General features: G+C 42.8%; 1 long non-coding RNA gene across 1 annotated transcript in view; it reads left to right on the top strand.

Moving 5' to 3' along the window:
* The window catches only part of LOC125939516 (uncharacterized), a 68,481-nt gene extending 52,267 nt beyond the window's left edge, over positions 1 to 16,214 (top strand). The window contains exon 3 of the long non-coding RNA XR_007463076.1: positions 15,457 to 16,214. This is a non-coding gene — a long non-coding RNA (uncharacterized LOC125939516). The remainder of the gene's footprint in view (positions 1 to 15,456) is intronic.
* The last annotated feature ends 2,288 nt before the right edge of the window (positions 16,215 to 18,502 follow it).

The raw sequence follows: 18,502 nt of genomic DNA, 5'->3' as shown, positions 1-18,502 counted from the left end.
ACCCCCCTCCTCTCCTTCTCAGTTCTTTTTCAGCAATCTCAACACCCAGCATGGGGCTCAGCTCACAATCCCAAGCTCTTCCGACTGAGCTATCCAGGAGCCCCATCCTTTCCTGTTTAATTCACTTGCTGTGGCATATGTTGGGAGTCTATCGAACCTTCTTAAATGAACACTGTTGAATAATTTCAAGTATTCATATTCATTAGTACTCAGTAAGTACAATGTTGTCCGTGTCCCCTAAAGTGTACAGCACATAGAGTTTGAGGACTTGGCAGTCAATGTACTGGTATTTCGAAATTTATTTTGTTTCCAATTAATAAAACGTGAAAAAAAAAAGTAAAAAGTCCTGTGCTGAAAGTTTGGCTAAAGTCCTAGAATTTGTACATGCCTTTGCAATAAGCTCATAGTATACTGCATTATCTAGTACCCTCAGCCCCTGCTCTTGGCGTCTTCAACTGACAAATGAGAGATTAAAGGACGAGGATTTCTCTTCTCCTGCCAAAGGATGGTAAATATTTTTAAATAATTTTTAAAAGTTGTGGTCAAAGGGGCGCCTGGGTGGCCCAGTCGGTCAAGCGTCGGATTTAGGCTCAAGTCGTGATTTCATGGTTCCTGAGTTGAGCCCCCGTTGGGCTCTGTGCTGACAGCTCAGAGCCTGGAGCCTGTTTTGCATTCTGTGTCTCCCTCTCTCTCTGCCTGCCCATTGCTCGCTCTCTCTTTCTCTGTCTCTCAAAAATAAACATTAAAAAAAATTTAAAAAATTGTGGTAAAATATATAACATGAAGTTTACCATCTTAACAATTTAATTTAATTTTTAAAATTTATTTATTTTTTAATTTACATCCAAGTTAGCATAAAGTGCAACAATGATTTCAGGAGTAGGTTCCTTAATGCCCTTATGCATTTAGCCCATCTCCCCTCCCACAACCCCTCCCACAACCCTCTGTTTGCTCTCTATATTTTAAAGAGTTTTCTCTTTTGTCCCCCTCCCTGTTTTTATATTATTTTTGCTTCCCTTCCCTTATATTGATCTGTTTTGTCTCTAAAAGTCCTCATATGAGTGAAGTCATATGATATTTGTCTTTCTCTGACTAATTTCACTTAGCATAATACCCTCCAGTTCCATCCATGTAGTTGCAAATGGCAAGTTTTCATTCTTTTTGATTGCCGAGTAATACTCCAGTGTGTGTGTGTGTGTGTGTGTGTGTGTGTGTGTGTGTGTGTGTGTATACACACCACATCTTCTTTATCCATCCATCCATCGATGGACATTTGGGCTCTTTCCATACTTTGGCTATTGTTGCTAGTGCTGCTATAAACATGGGGGTGCATGTGTCCCCTCGAAACAGCACACCTGTATCCCGTGGATAAATGCCTAGCAGTGCAATTGCTGGGTCGTAGGGTAGTTCTATTTTTAGTTTTTTGAGGAACCTCCACACTGTTTTCCAGAGTGGCTGCACCAGTTTGCATTGCCACCAACAATGCAAAAGAGATCCTCTTTCTCTGCATCCTCGCCAACATCTGTTGTTGCCTGAGTTGTTCATGTTAGGCATTCTGACAGGTGCAAGGTGGTATCTCGTTGTGGTTTGGATTTGTATTTCCCTGATGATGAGTGACGTTGAGCATGTTTTCATGTGTCAGTTGGCCATCTGGACGTCTTCTTTGGAGAAGTGTCTATTCCTGTCTTTAGCCCATTTCTTCACTGGATTATTTGTTTTTAGGGTATTGAGTTTGATAAGTTCCTTATAGATTTTGGATACTAACCCTTTATCTGATACGTCGTTTGCAAGTTATCTACTCCCATTCTGTAGGTTGCCTTTTAGTTTTGCTGACTGTTTCCTTTGCTGTGCAGAAGAAGCTTTTTGTCTTGCTGAAGTCCCAGTAGTTCATTTTTGCTTTTGTTTCCCTTGCCTCCAGAGACGTGTTGAGTAAGCAGTTGCTGCGGCCGAAGTCAGAGAGGTTTTTGCCTGCTTTCTCCTCTAGTATTTTGATGGCTTCCTGTCCTACATTGAGGTCTTTCATCCATTTTGAGTTTATTTTTGTGTCTGGTGTAAGAAAGTGGTCCAGATTCATTCTTCTCCATGTCGCTGTCCATTTTTCCCAGCACCACTTGCTGAAGAGACTGTCTTTATTCCATTGGATATTCTTTCCTGCTTTGTGAAAGATTAGTTGGCCATAGCTTTGTGGGTCCATTTCTGGGTTCTCGATTCTGTTCCATTGATCTGAGTGTGTGTTCTTGTGCCAGTACCATACTGTCCTGATGATTACAGCTTTGTACTATATCTTGAAGTCTGGGATTGTCATGCCTCCTGCTTTGGTTTTCTTTTTCAAGATTGCTTTGGCTATTCGGGGTCTTTTGTGGTTCCATACAAATTTTAGGATTGTTTGTTCTAGCTCTGTGAAGAATGCTGGTGTTATTTTGATAGGGATTGCAATTTTATTTTATTTTTTTAGATAACTGTTATTTATTTATTTTGAGAGAGGGTAGGCGAGTGGGGAGAGACAGAGAGAGGTGGAGAGAGAAAATGCCAAGCAGGCTCGTGCTGTCAGTACTGGGACCAGCATGGGGCTCAATCCCACACACTGTGAGATCATGACCAGAGGCAAAAGCGAGAGTTGGATGCTTAACCTCATGAGCCCCCCAAGTACCCCCAGCTTAACGATTTTAAAGTGTACATAGTTCATTTCTACTAAGTACGTTGACAGTGTTGTCGACCCTCCACCACCCGTCTCCAGATCTCCTTCATGTTGAGAAGCTGAGAGTCTGTATGTTAGGGTATTTTGTATATACAAATAAATCTATGAACAGCATTTCTATGCCTTTTCAGCTAACATTTATATGGCGTTTTATTGCAGATATTCTCATTGAATATTTAAAACTTATGAGAGGTAGACATTCATATCCCCCTTTTATGAATGAAGAAATTGAACTGGTCAGGCGCCTGGGTGGCTCGGTGGGTTAAGCGTCCGACTTGGGCTGAGGTCATGATCTTGCGGTTTGTGGGTTCAAGCCCTGGGTCGGGCTCTGTGCTGTCAGTTCAGAGCCTGGAATTGCTTTGGATTCTGTCTCTCTGTCTGTCTGTCTCTCTGTCTCTCTCTCTCTGGTCCTCCTCTGCTCACACTGTCTCTCAAAAATAAATAAACGTTAAAAAAATTAAAAAAGAAATTGAACTGGTGATAGAGGAAAGGGAAGGACGGAGTCAAAATTCCACTTCAGTGCCCTTGCTCTGAAACCCTCTCTGTGTCCATTCGACCGCACTTCAAAAGACTGTGACCAACATTTGCTTTCCTCATCTATCTATCCTACCCGTTTATTTTGGGGGGAGGCTGCGATAGGTGTTGAGAAGGTGTATTTGTGGCATTTTGTTGTAAGTTATGGGTCTTGCGCTAACAGTAGGCACCCTTGTCCCTCACAGTGGGCATCTCATCAGATTGGGGACTAGCAGGCTTTGCCTAGATGTAGCAGATGTCTATTCAAATATTACTGTAAAAACTGCCTGGGATTGTATTTAAATTGCTTCTATTCTTCACTAATTAAATTGCAGATTGTTTCTCCTGGGGCTTTTGCAGGAGTCTGGGTTTCTTCAATTGTTTGTGTTGGTCAAGGACAAAATCAATCTTTTGCATTGTAGGTTAGTGCAAAAATCCCGCTGAATGGGCTCCTTAAGTCCACAATCCTCCTACAGCAGATCTATTTTAAAAAAAAAAAATCAATGTATTTTTTCTTTTTGGCAAGATAGAGCATGGGCTTTTGTTTTATTTTCTATTTGTGTATTTTGAGGCCTGAGCTTAAAATGCCTAGAGGGGTCTTAGATACAATGGAGGTCATGTGTTCTGTTGAATGGGTCAGCTCCCAAGAACAGGACAGTAGAATTCAGATATTTTAAAACCACACATGTGTCTCCCACCTGGCTGCCACAGTTTTTAAATCTTTAATCAGTCCTGTGAAGAGGTTAGGCTGGCAACCAGTTTGGCCTAGAACTTCATCTTGGCCCTCACCAGTTTCATTGTCTGGCTGTGATGTTTACAGAACAGTCTGGCATGTGATCTTTTCATTTGCAGAGAGAGGGAGGTAGAAGCAAATTGGAACAAGGAATGAGTGAGACGCCAGAGCTCAGTGTCCCTCCACATCAGGGGCTTGGCACAGTTTGACCTTAACATTATTTATGTATGTATTTTAAAATTTTTCTTTTCATATTTGAGTCATCTCTATACACAATGTGCGACTTGAACTCACAACCCCGAGATGAAGAGTCACCTGCTCTACAGACTGAGGCAGCCAGGCGCCCAGACTTTGACATTTTTGAACACGAATGCTTGCTTGGTCTTAAAATGTAAATCATTTCCATTTCCCTACAAAAGTGCACAACAATCCCAGTGTAACCTTTCTTCCTATCTACGGACCATAAAGACTCTCAGCTCTCAGAAGGAATAAATTCCTGGCCGTTGTGAGCACTGGTTTTGGGACAGTGTCTCTGCTAAGCCTTTTACATCCATGATCCTACTTAGTTGCAACCTGGTGAGGAAGCTGGTATTCATCCCATTTTACAGATGAGGAAAGTGAGGTTCAGAGAGGGTAAGAGAAGACTTACTCGAAGGTTGCACTGGTAATAAAAGCCAGATCTGGAATCGTGTCCATTCTATGACAAAAGTGCTCAGCATTTGAAAAAAAGCAACATTAATTTGTACAAGATTGTTGCTGAGATTCATGTTCTTCAGACTTGAGAAATCAGGTGGCAAGAAGGAAGCATATGGATATTAAAGACAATGTCAGACAAAAAGTAAGAATTGAGTTCTACTCAACGATGTGCTCCCGTTGGTGGCATGTCAAGCTACCCAAATATCGGTTGGGAAATAGAATGCTTTTTCAAGTCACGTGTCTCTGAGTGACCCTGGACAGTTGGTGAGCATGAGTGTGTCCCCAGTGTAAATAATCAGACAGAAGTTGGATGTGTTTGAAGCTACCCGGAGATGTCTACGTGCAGCTGCTGGGAAGAGACCAGGGTGTGTGAGGAAATGAAGGTTGCTGGGTGTGCAGGCTAAAAGAGGGGTGAATCTTAGCACCCCAGATAGAAACTACAGCAGCAAATAACAGAACCAGAAGAGAGACATTTCCATCTGGATCCGTCCAGGAAAGGATGTCTGTCAGCTAGAACAACAAAAGCAAATACGTCACCCCTGGTTTTATCGGATCAAAATGGAGGACCAAATTTAAAATGGACTTTTCGGGGCGCCTGGGTGGCTTGGTCGGTTAATCGTCCGACTTCAGCTCAGGTCATGATCTCACGGTCCATGAGTTCGAGCCCCGCGTCAGGCTCCGTGCTGACGGCTCAGAGCCTAGAGCCTGTTTCAGATTCTGCGTCTCCCTCTCTCTCTGCTCCTCCCCTGTTCATGCTCTGTCTCTCTCTGTCTCAAAAATAAATAAACGTTAAAAAAATATATATTAAAAAAAATAAAATAAAAATAAAATGGACTTTTCAGGGGCTCCTGGCGGCTCTGTCGGTTGAGTGTCCGACTCTTGGTTTCAGCTCAGGACATGATCTCAGAGTTTTGGGGATCGAGCCCCTTGTCAGGCTCTGCGCTGACAGCATGGAGCCTGCGTGGGATCCTCTCTCTGTCTCCGTGTCTCTCTCTCTCTCTCTCAAGACACATAAATAAACTTAAAATGGACAGTTCACATGCATATTTCCATTTTGACACACCTCATGCCATATAAATCACGTTGTAGGCAAAGACCTATTTTAACCTCGTATATTTAATTTATTTTAAAAACCCAAACACTCCTTTCTACAGAATGTCGTACCGCTTTATTGTTAGGCACAAATTTTCCTAGTTACTATTTGAAACGAAATGTAGGTATTTTGTTCTTAATATTGTTTCCCAGCGTTAGTTTTTTTTTTTTTTTAAGTTTATTTACTTATTTTGAGAGAGAGGAAGAGAAAGAATCCCAAGCAGGCTCCTCACCGTCAGCACAGAGCCCAGCGCAGGGCTCGAACTCACGAACTGTGAGATCATGACCTGAGCTGAAATCAAGGCTCGGGTGTTTAACCCACTGAGCCACCTGGGCCCCCCTCTCAATATCAGTTTTAAGAGATTATATGTGGGGGGGGGGGCTGGAAATCGTGTTGTTCTCTAGCTGTGCTGTAGTGTTTAAGGAATGCTGACGTGTTTCAGTATCTTTTGTAGGGTAGTGATGAAATCCACTGGTCAGTAAGACTAAAACATTGCTGCTTATTTCTGAATGTCAAGTCACAATAACCACCACCACCACCACCACCACCTCCTCCTCCTCCTCCTCCTCCTCCTCCTCCTCCTCCTCTTCCTCCTCTTCCTCCTCTTCCTCCTCCTCTTCCTGTTCCTCTTCCTGTTCCTCTTCCTGTTCCTCTTCCTGTTCCTCTTCCTCTTCCTCCTCCTCCTCCTCCTCCTCCTCTTTCTTCTGCTTATCTTATTCATGATTCAGGTGTTTCAAACATACATTATTTGGTTGCTTTTTCTCCTTTTCTTTGCTGCCTCTTCTCATGGGATCTTTGTGCTCTGGCACGCACCTGCTAATTTGGATCTTTTAATCACATTTTAGATGAAAGGGTGGGAGAAGATTTTGACACATTTCATTAGACAAATGGAAATTGTGTCATATTTATATGCAAAAATGTTTTCTTCACTGAAAGCAGCAGGATTTTATTTATTTGGGAACGTGTGTGTGTGTGTCTGTGTGTGTCTGTCGGTCTTGTCTGTCTGGCTCTGGGCCCCCATGAGGACTTTTTTTTTTAATTTTTAATTTTATTTATTTATTAATTAAAAAAATTTATATCCAAATTAGTTAGCATATAGTGCAACACTGATTTCAGGAGTAGATTCCTTAGTGCCCCTTCCCCACTTAGCCCATCCCCCCTCCCACACCCGTTCCAGTAACCCTGTGTTCTCCATATTTAAGAGTCTCTTCTGTTTTGTTCCCCTCCCTGTTTTTATATTATTTTTGCCTCCCTTCCCTTATGTTCATCAGTTTTGTCTGTTAAAGTCCTCATATGAGTGAAGTCATATGATTTTTGTCTTTCTCTGACTGACTAATTTCACTTAGCATAATACCCTCCAGTTCCATCCACGTAGTTGCAAATGGCAAGATTGTATTCTTTTTGATTGCCCAGTAATACTCCATTACACACACACACACACACACACACACACACACACACACCATATCTTCTTTATCCATTCATCCGTCGATGGACATTTGGGGTCTTTCCATACTTTGGCTATTGTCGACAGTGCTGCTATAAACATGGAGGTGCATGTGTCCCTTCGAAACAGCACACCTGTATCCTGTGGATAAATGCCTAGTAGCACAATTCCTGGGTCGTAGGGTAGTTCTATTTTTAGTTTTTTGAGGAACCTCCAGACTGTTTTCCAGAGTGGCTGCACCAGTTTGCATTCCCACCAACAATGCAAAAGAGATTCTCTTTTTCTGCATCCTCGCCAACATCTGTTGTTGCCTGAGTTAATGTTAGTCATTCTGACAGGTGTCAGGTGGTATCTCATTGTGGTTTTGACTTGCCTTTCCCTGATGATGAGTGATGTTGAGCATGTTTTCATGTGTCGGTTGGGCATCTGGATGTCTTCTTTGGAGAAGTGTCTATTCATCACTTTAGCTCATTTCTTTACTGGATTATTTGTTTTTTTGGGTATTTTGATAAGTTCCTTATAGATTCTGGATACTAACCCTTTACCTGATATGTCTTTTGCAAATACCTTCTCTCATTCTGTAGGTTGCCTTTTAGTTTTGCTGACTGTTTCCTTCGCTGTGTAGAAGCTTTTTATTTTGATGAGGTCCCATTTTTGCTTTTGTTTCCCTTGCCTCCAGAGACGTGTTGAGTAAGAAGTTGCTGCGGCCGAGGTCAAAGAGATTTTTGTCTGCTTTCTCCTCGAGGATTTTGATGGCTTCCTGTCTTGCATTGAGGTCTTCCATCCATTTTGAGTTTGTTTTTGTATCTGGTGTAAGAAAGTGGTCCAGATTCATTCTTCTGCATGTCGCTGTCCAGTCTTCCCAGCACCACTTGTGGAAGAGACTGTCTTTTTCCATTGGATATTCGTTCCTGCTTTGTGAAAGGTTAGTTGGCCATAGCTTTGTGAGTCCATTTCTGGGTTCTCAATTCTGTTCCATTGATCTGAGTGTGTGTTCTTGTGCCAGTACCATACTGTCCTGATGATTACAGCTTTGTACTGTATCTTGAAGTCCGGGATTGTCATGCCTCCTGCTTTGGTTTTCTTTTTCCTATGAGGACTTTTTGAAAGGAAGGGATCTTCGCCCCAGGAAGAAATCCACACACTCACATAAGATTGTTTTGTTCATTCAGTTTCAATTGTGGATTCATCCCTGAACTCTTGGTTGTGAGTCCTTTGTTCTGAAACATCAAAAGTCATTTTGAATAGACTTGGCTTTGTGCACTGGCTATTTGTGTGGTCCCCAGAGAACAGGGACCTGTTGGTGTTGCACCTGTGTTTTTGAGGTTGTATGAAACAGTAGGAGATCTGGACATTTCTAGATTTCATGGGTGTGCACTATGGGCCACACTTTATAGAGAAGGAACTTGATTTGGAGAGTGTGTATCATAGCGATAATGGATTAGTGAGAAATGGGGCCAGAGAAATATTAGCGTAATTCCTTGCTTAGTGGTTTTTTTCTTGGCTTGGAACATACACTAAACATGGAGATATACGCTACCAAATGCAGTGAAAAACACTGGTAAATATTTACAACCACACTGGACTCTGAGAATAAAGGACAGAGGGAGCCTGGAAGGAAGGGACCATGTCCCAGTGATGTGTGTTCAGGGAGCTCCTATATGTGATCACGTATGGGATCTGGGAATCGAAGAGGCCAGGCCTCATTAGACATCTCCTGGGAGATGAGTGTTGGATTGTTGCATCATCTTGAGTCTTACTGGATTTAAGCTATTTTCCCCCATGGTGTCCCAACCATAAACCACCCAGCACAGGAGGAATACCCAGAAGTGGTTTGAGACCTCCCTGCTCTCCTTTGTCCTCAGGGAGGAAGGGGCCCTTTCACTCCTCAGTTCCTCACCTGCCATTGAGAGATACAGCAAGATCTAGAATAAATTCTCTACAACCTTGGTCTTAAAGGAGCCAACACTGTCACCTTAGGCCACACACATGTACCCCCCTACTAGCGATATGTACTAAATGGCCCCAAACAACAACAATACTTGACTTCATCCCCTTGTAAACTCCACTAATCCCTTGTTTCTACTCCTATGACATCTATAAATCACGCCTTATTGTCACCTTAGTTCAGACACCAGACTGAACAGCTCTTAAATAAGGTGAGGGGTCTTTTCTAGCCCAACTCAGTAGTCCTTTTACTACCAAGGCAAGCCAAGCATGTTGCTGGTATTCAGCAAATAGTTGCTGAGCAAATCTTAAAAAGGCCAGAGCTAGTGTCCCGTAAAATCTCTAAACATTCCCGTCTGAATTGCTTCCAACTCCTGATCAAGTTGGAACAGTGATTCAAGGTGATGTTGTCAGAGACTGCACCCTTTACTTGCTGTTTTGACGATTCGTCTTGAAATTTACCCTAAACCTACACGGCAAGTAATCTGTAGTATTGGCATTTTGGGTTTCCCATCGATGATTATGATGCATAGCATCATACCGGTCATATTCTGGTAATTTTATTGCGTGGCTTCAGTTGTGAGGCAGGGATGAAACAGATTCATTCATTAAATTCATTGACTATCATATGCTAGGGATTATTTCATAAGCCAAGATGTAAACATGGACAAGATGTGGTTATCTGCTTATAAGCAGCTTTCATGTTGGCAGGGGAGATAGATACGTGAGGGGTCTTTTGCAGTGTCTAATGTGTTAAGTGACCTCACAGAGGAAGGGAGAGAAAGGACCAAAGAATAATTGATTTTGCCCGGGACTGGGGAGTATGTGCCAGGTACAAGGACAGGGTGCAGAATGAGACAGGAATGGCAACCTTCCAAGCAGAGGAAGAGACTGTGCAAAGCTCAGAGGAAGGTGTGGAGATCTCGGAGTAGTGTGCCTGGAGTCTAGGGTGCCAGGATCGGCTGGCAGTGACATGGAGATGTGTAGACGCTCTAGAAGGGTGTTTATGCCTCCGTGCAGAGTAGTTTGGATTTTCCCTTGTGGGCACTGGGTGCTTTTGAATGGGTGAAAGCAGGGTCTGAGTACCACTTTTTTTTTATAGTAAATATCTACATGCAGATCTCAGTTCTTGTCTGAGGTAAATGGTAAGCGGGGACCATCACTGGCCAACACACTATCCGCTCCAAGAAATTATCAGGGAGGCTTAAAGAAAATTCAGTGTAGGGCATGGTGACTGTCTCCACATTAGCACACGATCTTTTCAGAAAGTGAGGGGCTCCTCCTGAGTATAAGTTTGTGTATTTGTTTGCTTAGAATTAAGGGAAACAAAGGCGAACTTGAAGTGCTTCTCATTTAAGCAGTTTGACTCTGGGATCTGAGAAAGACCAGTGTTGTAATCCTGCTCCTTTTAAATTGGCTTCACACAGGACTGATGTCAGAAGAGTGCTGTAGGGGCCCCTGGGTGGCTCGGTTGGTTAAGCGGCCGGACTTCAGCTCAGGTCATGATCTCTCGGTTCGTGGGTTCGAGCCCCGTGTTGGGCTCTGTGCTGACATCTCAGAGCCTGGAGTCTGCTTGGGATTCTGTGTCTCCCTCTCTCTCTCTCTGCCCCTCCCCTGCTTACGCTCTGTTTCTCTCTCTCAAAAATAAATAAACATTAAAAAAAAAAAAAGAGTAGTAGCCAGTGGTGTGAGTAAAGTAGGAGCAACAGGAAACATTTAAAATACTGGATCTAGGTTGTTTGCTGCTAGGTGGGGTAAGAAAACCACTTAGACCCAGTATAACCTGCGTAACTGGATTTACCTGTTCTGGCCCCCTTGTCAGTGTCTGGCAAGTAGTTTTAATAAAAACAACTCAATTTTGTTAGATACCTACTAGCATTGTTTCCCTGCTCATTCGTTTATCCAATAAGAAATATTTATTGAACACCTACCAAGTGCTGGTCTGAGAGGTTACATTTTAGGAAACTTTGGAAAAAGAGGACATCTTTGTAGCCCGTTTCTAGGAAAAGGCTTCCGGTGGAGGTTTCCGGGACCGTTTGAGTGAGGACTTTGGCACTATTTAATTATTTAATTAATTCAAGAGATGTTGATCGTGGTCCCTCACAGTGTGCCAGGCCCTAGCTGGGCATTGGCGTTGGGAATTTGATGTCGAACTCTGTAGACTCAGCCCTTGTCTTCACAGAGTTTGCATGCTAGGGGGATGTATACAAACAGCCCCAGCGTGGGAGTGCAGCATGGAGGGTAAGTACAGGGAGAGTATGTCGGGTGGGTTATTCATCCCCGACTTCGAGAAAAGGCTTCTTGGAGAAAGTGGTATCTAAGCAGAGACCTGATGAAGAGTAAGAGGAAATCGAAGCAAGGGACAGGAGGGCCATTGATGCTGCAGGAGGGTGTGCCGAAGCCCAGGGTGAGTGTGTGTGTGTGTGTGTGTGTGTGTGTGCGTGTGCACATGCTTCACCTGGCTGTGCTATGAGGTGTGGGGTGGCAGGAGAGAGGTGGGCGCTGCACAGAGCCTGACCGCGCTCCGGGCTCCGTTCAGATGTTGGGGGTTCGCTCTCATGCCAGTAGGAGATCTGCTTCGCAGAAAGGTCAGGGTAGCCTGTGTGTCGAGAGAGGATGGGTGAACTTGAAGACTCACCAGGACAGACCTTGCCCTGATCGGGTTGGCAGATACCAGTGACCCAATCAGGGGCATGGCCGTAGGACCACTGAGCCCTGGCTGGGCTGGGAGGGCATGTAGGGAGTAGGATTTAAATAGGACTTGGGGGGGCCTGGGTGGTTCAGCTTCTGACTCTTGATTTCAGCTGTGGTCCTGATCTCACGGTTTCCCGAGACTGAGCCAGCCATCAGGCTCTGTGCTGACGGTGTGGAACCTGCTTGGAATCCTCTCCCTCTCTCTCTCTCTCTCTCTCTCTCTCTCTCCCTCTCTCTCTCTCTCTCTCGTTGCCCCTCCCCCACTCTGGATCTCTCCATGTCTCTCAAAAAAAAAAAAATTAAAAAAATTGCAGCGCCTGGGTGGCTCAGTCAGTTAAGCGTCCAACTTCGGCTCAGGTCATGATCTCACGGTTTGTGGGTTCGAGCCCCACATCCAGCTCTGTGCCGACAGCTCAGAGCCTGGAGCCTGCTTCAGATTCTGTGTCTCCTTCTCTCTCTCTCTCTCTCTCTGCCCCTCCTCCACTTGTGCTTGCTTTCTCTCTCTCTCTCTCTCAAAAATAAATTAAAACATTAAAAACAATTTTTTAAAAAAATAAATAGGACTTGGCGGCTGACTGGAGGTGGGGATCGTGAGCAGTTCCAGGAAGAGGACCTTGTTCTACCCACTAGGAAACACAATCCTTATCTGTGGAGTGGGCATAATTTTCAGGGTAATCCAAAAAGAATGAAAGCAAAGTCATCTAAGAAATCTTTGCTCTCTTGGTAGCTCAGCCAGGGGACAGATGCACCGGGGAAAGGAAAGGAATAAATTCAGAAGGGTGACTGCTCCAAGTTTGATTTTTTCTCCCTGCTTTTGAATTTCAAGGCCAGTCGAATATGCCTCATTAGTTTGAGGGAGACTGTGATCCTATAATCTGTTTCATTTTCAGAGAACTAGAGAGATGTGCACTTCTTTGGAGAAGGTGATTTTTGTAGCCTTTGAATAAAAGTAGTTTCAATTGCACCTTTACCTGAAAATCAATGGTGTCTGGTGTTTATCAGAAGTCAGTCAACACCCTTATGTCCCAGGTCACCAGCACTCATATTTTTATGCCAGTCCCTGTGAGCTAAATAATCTCTAATGGTCCCCAACTGCTAGGATTTCAAGCCCTCATTCTCTTGGATCTTCAATTTTTTTTTTAATTAAGAAAAAAAAAAAAAGGATCTCTTCCAGAAAAGCACATTTGATTTGTTGCTGAATTAAAGTTTTTCTCCTTCTGAACGTGTCCTGTAGGTCATTAATGGAAAAATGTAGTCCATAATGCTGCACGGTTTGCCCTTTTTAGTTTGATATGTTTTAAATATAAAATATAAAAATTGTCAACACTCTGTTAAAAGAATGTATAGCTGGAATTTTAATTTGATTATCTATCCCAATTTTCTCAGGCTTTCACAGGCAAAGGCTTGTTTGAACAGCTGTACTCCTATAAATCTCAGTAACAAATGAATGAGGAATGATTTTGTGTAGCAAGTCAGATGAAAGGGACTTCCTAAGAAAGACAGATCATTAAGAGAAGGAAGAAAAACTAGCAAATATTTGAGCAATTTGGCAATGATTAAAAAATAAAGCAGTTTACTCTAATAATTCTTTTCTAATGATCTTAAAATATGCTGTCATTAGTAGAGAAAACTCCTTATTTTATTTAGGTTTTAATATTGGGTGGAAATGAAATTTAAAACTAGAGTCAGCAGCAAAGGGGAAATGCTAAACACTGAGATGCATAAAAAATAGGCATGTAGTCCGTTTTCTATTATCTGTCATTTTCTGCCATCTTTTTACGTGTTGTGTGCTGGGGTTGGGGGGATGGGGGGGCAGGGGGACTGTGAAATCTGTCTGCCTCCAATCACAAAGAGATCCAATTAACATGTGAATAGATATTTGAAAGAGGTGTGGGATAGAAAGGCTTTTGGCTTTCAACATCTTACCTACTGGATAGATTTGAAAGCATAAAATAAAGCTAAAGTAAATTCGGGGAAACATTGATTCACCCAACTGAATAAACAACTTACTGAATTTGCTAATCTAATTAATCAAATTCTGCTTCTCCTTCCAAAGTCGGTTCACAGGCAGTAAAATAAATTAAGTCAACTTTTTTTTTTTTTTTTTTTTTTTTTTTTTTTTCCCTCCACTTACTAAAAATAAGCTTTCTTTCCCTGGGTAAATCGGTCATTTAAATTCCCAAGGCTATGCTCCCGCCGTCCACTGGCAGGAAGCAATTGTATGGATGTAAAATCGTTTCTCTGCAGATTGCAGAGCTTGGGTTCTGAGTATTGTATCTCAGTTCTACCACCTTGACTGATGAACAGAGTATATATTTACTGAAGTTACTTTTAGACATAAATAGCCTATGGATGATGTTGATTTGCAGATATGGGAGCCTATGACTTACAGGTATATCTTTTATGAAGCTTAGAACTGTAATGATGGTGGGAAATGATGACTTTGGGGGCAAAAAACTTCTGGAAAATTAAGGGTATGTAAAATTTGAAAACAGAAGTAATTGTGACAATTTAGAGACCAAAGTGGAAAAAATATTTCAGTTTCGGTGGTCTGCAGAGCTGGGACTTCATGTTGAGTTTCCCTAACTCCAAACCACTAGAGTAAGATTGTTTCGGGTTGCTTGTAGCTTAAACTACAGTGTAACAACTTTATACATACACACATTCACATAGATACAGTATACAAGGGAGATGAAGGACAAAGTGAGCAGACAAGAATGAAAAGCTTGCCAAGTGGTGAATGAGAAGCGCTCCGCAAGTTAGATAAAATACAGTGTGTGGATATTCTAGGTAACAAGTGTGAGTCATCAGTTGGTTTCTTTTGTTTTATTTTTTAATTTTTAAATGTTTATTTATCTTTGAGAGAGAGAGAGAGAGAGAGAGAGAGAGAGAGAGAGAGAGACAGAGTGCTAATGGGGGATTGGCAGAGAGAGAGGGAGACCCAGGATTGGAAGCAAATTCCAGGCTTTGAGCTGTCAGCACAGAGTCCGATGCGGGGCTCGAACCCACGCACCGTGGGATCATGATCTGAACTGAAGTCGGATGCTTAACCGACTGAGCCACCCTGGCACCCCTTTTTGTTTGTTTTTTAACTGCATGATACCAGGATGCGGAAATAAGAAGACTGCAGATGAGAATGGAGAGGGAGAACACCGTTCACATTAAAGTTCTGTCTACACTTAACGGCATTTCCTTGCCTTCGTCATGAACGGGCACGCTTCCAAGGGAGGGTCTCAGTGGAAAGTGCTCCCAGATGACTTAATGCCACCAGCCCTAGTCACCTTGCTGGTGTCCTCCCCTTGAGGATCAAAGAATCCCTCAGGACTGCCTTCCCCCACATTTCCTTCTCTGATGGACCTATTCCCATTCTTTGCAGTCTCATTCACCCTAGGATATCGTGCTCAAAACTCACTTATATGCTCAACTAATCTTAATTAAAATGTAAGGGAAGATTAGGGCATGATCAAATGAAGTTCTGAATATACTTGAATAGTCAGGCAACAGTTTAATGGATTAAACAGTTCTTGGAACGGCTTCCCTTTCTGACAGTAAGTCTTAGTGGTGCTGTCATTTCTTAATACCCTCTTCTACTTCTACTTTCGTGTGTTGGCTGAACGTTCTCTTTTAACTTACAGATAATTTTGCTCTCTGGAAACTCATGCCCACCTCTTTGACTTCGGGTCAAAATTGCTTTCCTCACACTTGTAAAACATTAGAATGTCCTTCCGCGGTGGGCTGTCGAATGTCATGTAAGTTACTACTTTTTTTTTTTTTTTTCCAGAATGTGATGGATTTTCACGTGTGGATTTGGTTGTGTAGATAGCCAAACTAGATTGCTGTCTAAGAATTCGCATCGTAATCTATCAGGTTCTCCTTGACATTCACATTGGGGAGTGATCTGGCCAGATGCAGGTGAAGATGATGAACATTACCTTGTTTTAATTGGGATGGCCAAGTCACCCTTAAAAACTCACCGATTTTCCAGTGACCTTTACCCCACCCCCTCCTCCCCAGGGTCATGTGTTAGAAACTACCTGTGTTAGTCCTTGTGAAGCATTAAGCAGAGTGTCTAGGGCCACGTAAGGGTACGTCTAAATATTAGCTGTCACTATTATTATTTTCAATATTTACAGTAAAGAGATTTATTTTTATATTTCATTCTATTTTTATTTTATCATAAAACTATTTTTATATGGGGCGCCTGGGTGGATCAGTCGGTTGAGCGTCCGACTTCGGCTCAGGTCACGATCTCGCGGTCCGTGAGTTCGAGCCCCGCGTCGGGCTCTGAGCTAATGGCTCAGAGCCTGGAGCCTGCTTCCGATTCTGTGTCTCCCTCTCTCTCTGCCCCTCCCCCGTTCATGCTCTGTCTCTCTCTGTCCCAAAAATAAATAAACGTTGAAAAAAAAATTTGTTTAAAAAAACCAAAAAACTATTTTTATATTTTCTGTGCTCTTATGTGGCAACTCGTACATCATACATATATTCCAGTAACCATAAAAATTTTATTTTTTAAATTTTTAAAAAATGTTTATTTTTGGGAGAGAGAACACGGGAAGGGCAGAGGCAGAGACAGAGAGAGAGAGAATCCATCCGAAGTGGGCTCTGTGCTGACAGCAGAGAGCCTCACGTGGGGCTCGAACCCATGCACTGTGAGATCATGATCTGAGCTGAAGTCGGATGCTTAACTGAGCCACCCAGGCACCCGTGAAAAATTTATGTCTTAAAAAGGTTTTATTTCTTGCCTACGGTGTTTCAGGCACTGGTGCTAGATTCTGCAGATAACCAAGATAACTAAGGTAACGTCTCTGTCCTTTGGAAACTGATGGTCTACCTTTGATAAAAATGTTTCATGCTGTAATGTGCTCATTTACGTCTTCTCAGTTGTGAGTTCATTTGAGGTCAAAATCACGGGAGCCAAAAAAATTCACGTCACATTTTACCCTGAAATAGTCTAGGATCAGAAAGATAAATCGCAAAGTGCTTTGCATTGATAAAGCTACTTTTATTTCCAAATTTTTTCTAGCACTTAGCACAGTAACTTAATAAATCCAGCTATTATTATCAGGCCATTTATTTTCACTATGGCTCTTTGCATGACTTTTCATTGAAGAATATGTTTTTAGTGAGGAGGCCCCAAAGGGATAGAGCATCATGCTAAAAGGTTGACCGTTGCTGAGTTTTCCCACCTTTTTTTTTTTTTTTTTTTTTTTTTTAATTTTAGGAAGAGAGAGAGACAGTGTGTGAGTGGAGAAACGGGCACAGGGAGAGAGACTGAGAATCTCCAGCAGGCTTCACGCTCAGGGTGGAACCTGATGCGGGGCTCAATCTCAGGAACCATGAGATCATGACCTGAGCAAAAATCAGGAGTCAGACGCTCAACGGACTGAGCCCCCCAGGTGCTCCCCTAACCAGTTTTATTAAGATATAGTTGACATTACAATATCATATAGATTTAAGGTGTGCAACATAATGATCTGATAGAGGCATATATTGCAAAATGATTACCACAATAAGTTTAGTTAACATCCATCACCTCGTATAGCTTTTTTTTTTTTATGACAAATTACTTTAAATTTTTTTTTTTTTAACGTTTATTTATTTTTGGGACAGAGAGAGACAGAGCATGAACAGGGGAGGGGCAGAGAGAGAGGGAGACACAGAATCGGAAGTAGGCTCCAGGCTCTGAGCCATCAGCCCAGAGCCCGACGCGGGGCTCGAACTCACGGACCGCGAGATCGTGACCTGAGCTGAAGTCGGACGCTTAATCGACTGAGCCACCCAGGTGCCCAATGACAAATTACTTTAAAAGTATTGTATTCAGTTCTGGAGCCATTTGGGAATATTGGTAGCTGAAGCACGTTGACATTCCTGTTTACGCTTTAGGAGACGGTACCAAAGCAATCGTAACCATTGTTACCATTATCCCGATATCCCCCTGCCATCAGCACCTACTGTTATATAGAGCCCCCACATTGCTTGGCTCATTTGACCTTTGCAACAATTCTATGAGACATGGAGGGCAGCAGATTCTTCTCTGTTTTATGGATGGAGGCAACCTTCCTGGATAGTAATGATTTCCCTAAGATCATGAAAGGAGTATCTAGCATTGGGGCTCAAATCCAAGTTTCTTCGGTTCACATCCATTGTGTTCACCACTAGACTTTTATGGCTGGAATATTACCTAGACAGGTGAAGATCCCGGGACTATTTCAACGTGGAAAAAGATGACTGCTATCTTTCCATGCCTGAAAGCCTATTCTGTAAATGGGCATTGGTCTTACTTGAAATTTCTCAGGGTGTAACTTCCAATGTGTGTTACTTACGTCTACATGTATTTTGGCTTCATAAAGAAATTCGTTTGTGATCTGCAAGGCCACAGGGGGGAAATCTCCTGCCACACCCATGTGCTCTGGCCTCTGCTCACCTATCGGCTCCATTTCATTAAGTTCTCCCCAGCCCCGTTCACGACTCATTGGTTTTCTTTTCTACCACAGGACCTTTGCACTGCTAGGCCCTCTGCCTAGAAGGCCATTCCCCCTTTCCCCATAGCTCTGCTTAGTTGAATCTTACAGATCCTTTAGGACTCATCCTTACAGTTTCTTGCCCAGAAAAGACTTCCCGAAAAGAATGAATGTTGCGTAACCACCTCAGTAAACGAGTCAGGGTTCCTGAGTGTAAGCA

Source organism: Panthera uncia, assembly GCF_023721935.1.
Source record: "Panthera uncia isolate 11264 chromosome B2 unlocalized genomic scaffold, Puncia_PCG_1.0 HiC_scaffold_25, whole genome shotgun sequence".
NCBI classification, from domain to species: Eukaryota; Metazoa; Chordata; class Mammalia; order Carnivora; family Felidae; genus Panthera; species Panthera uncia.
This window is presented reverse-complemented; position numbering and strand designations above follow the sequence as displayed.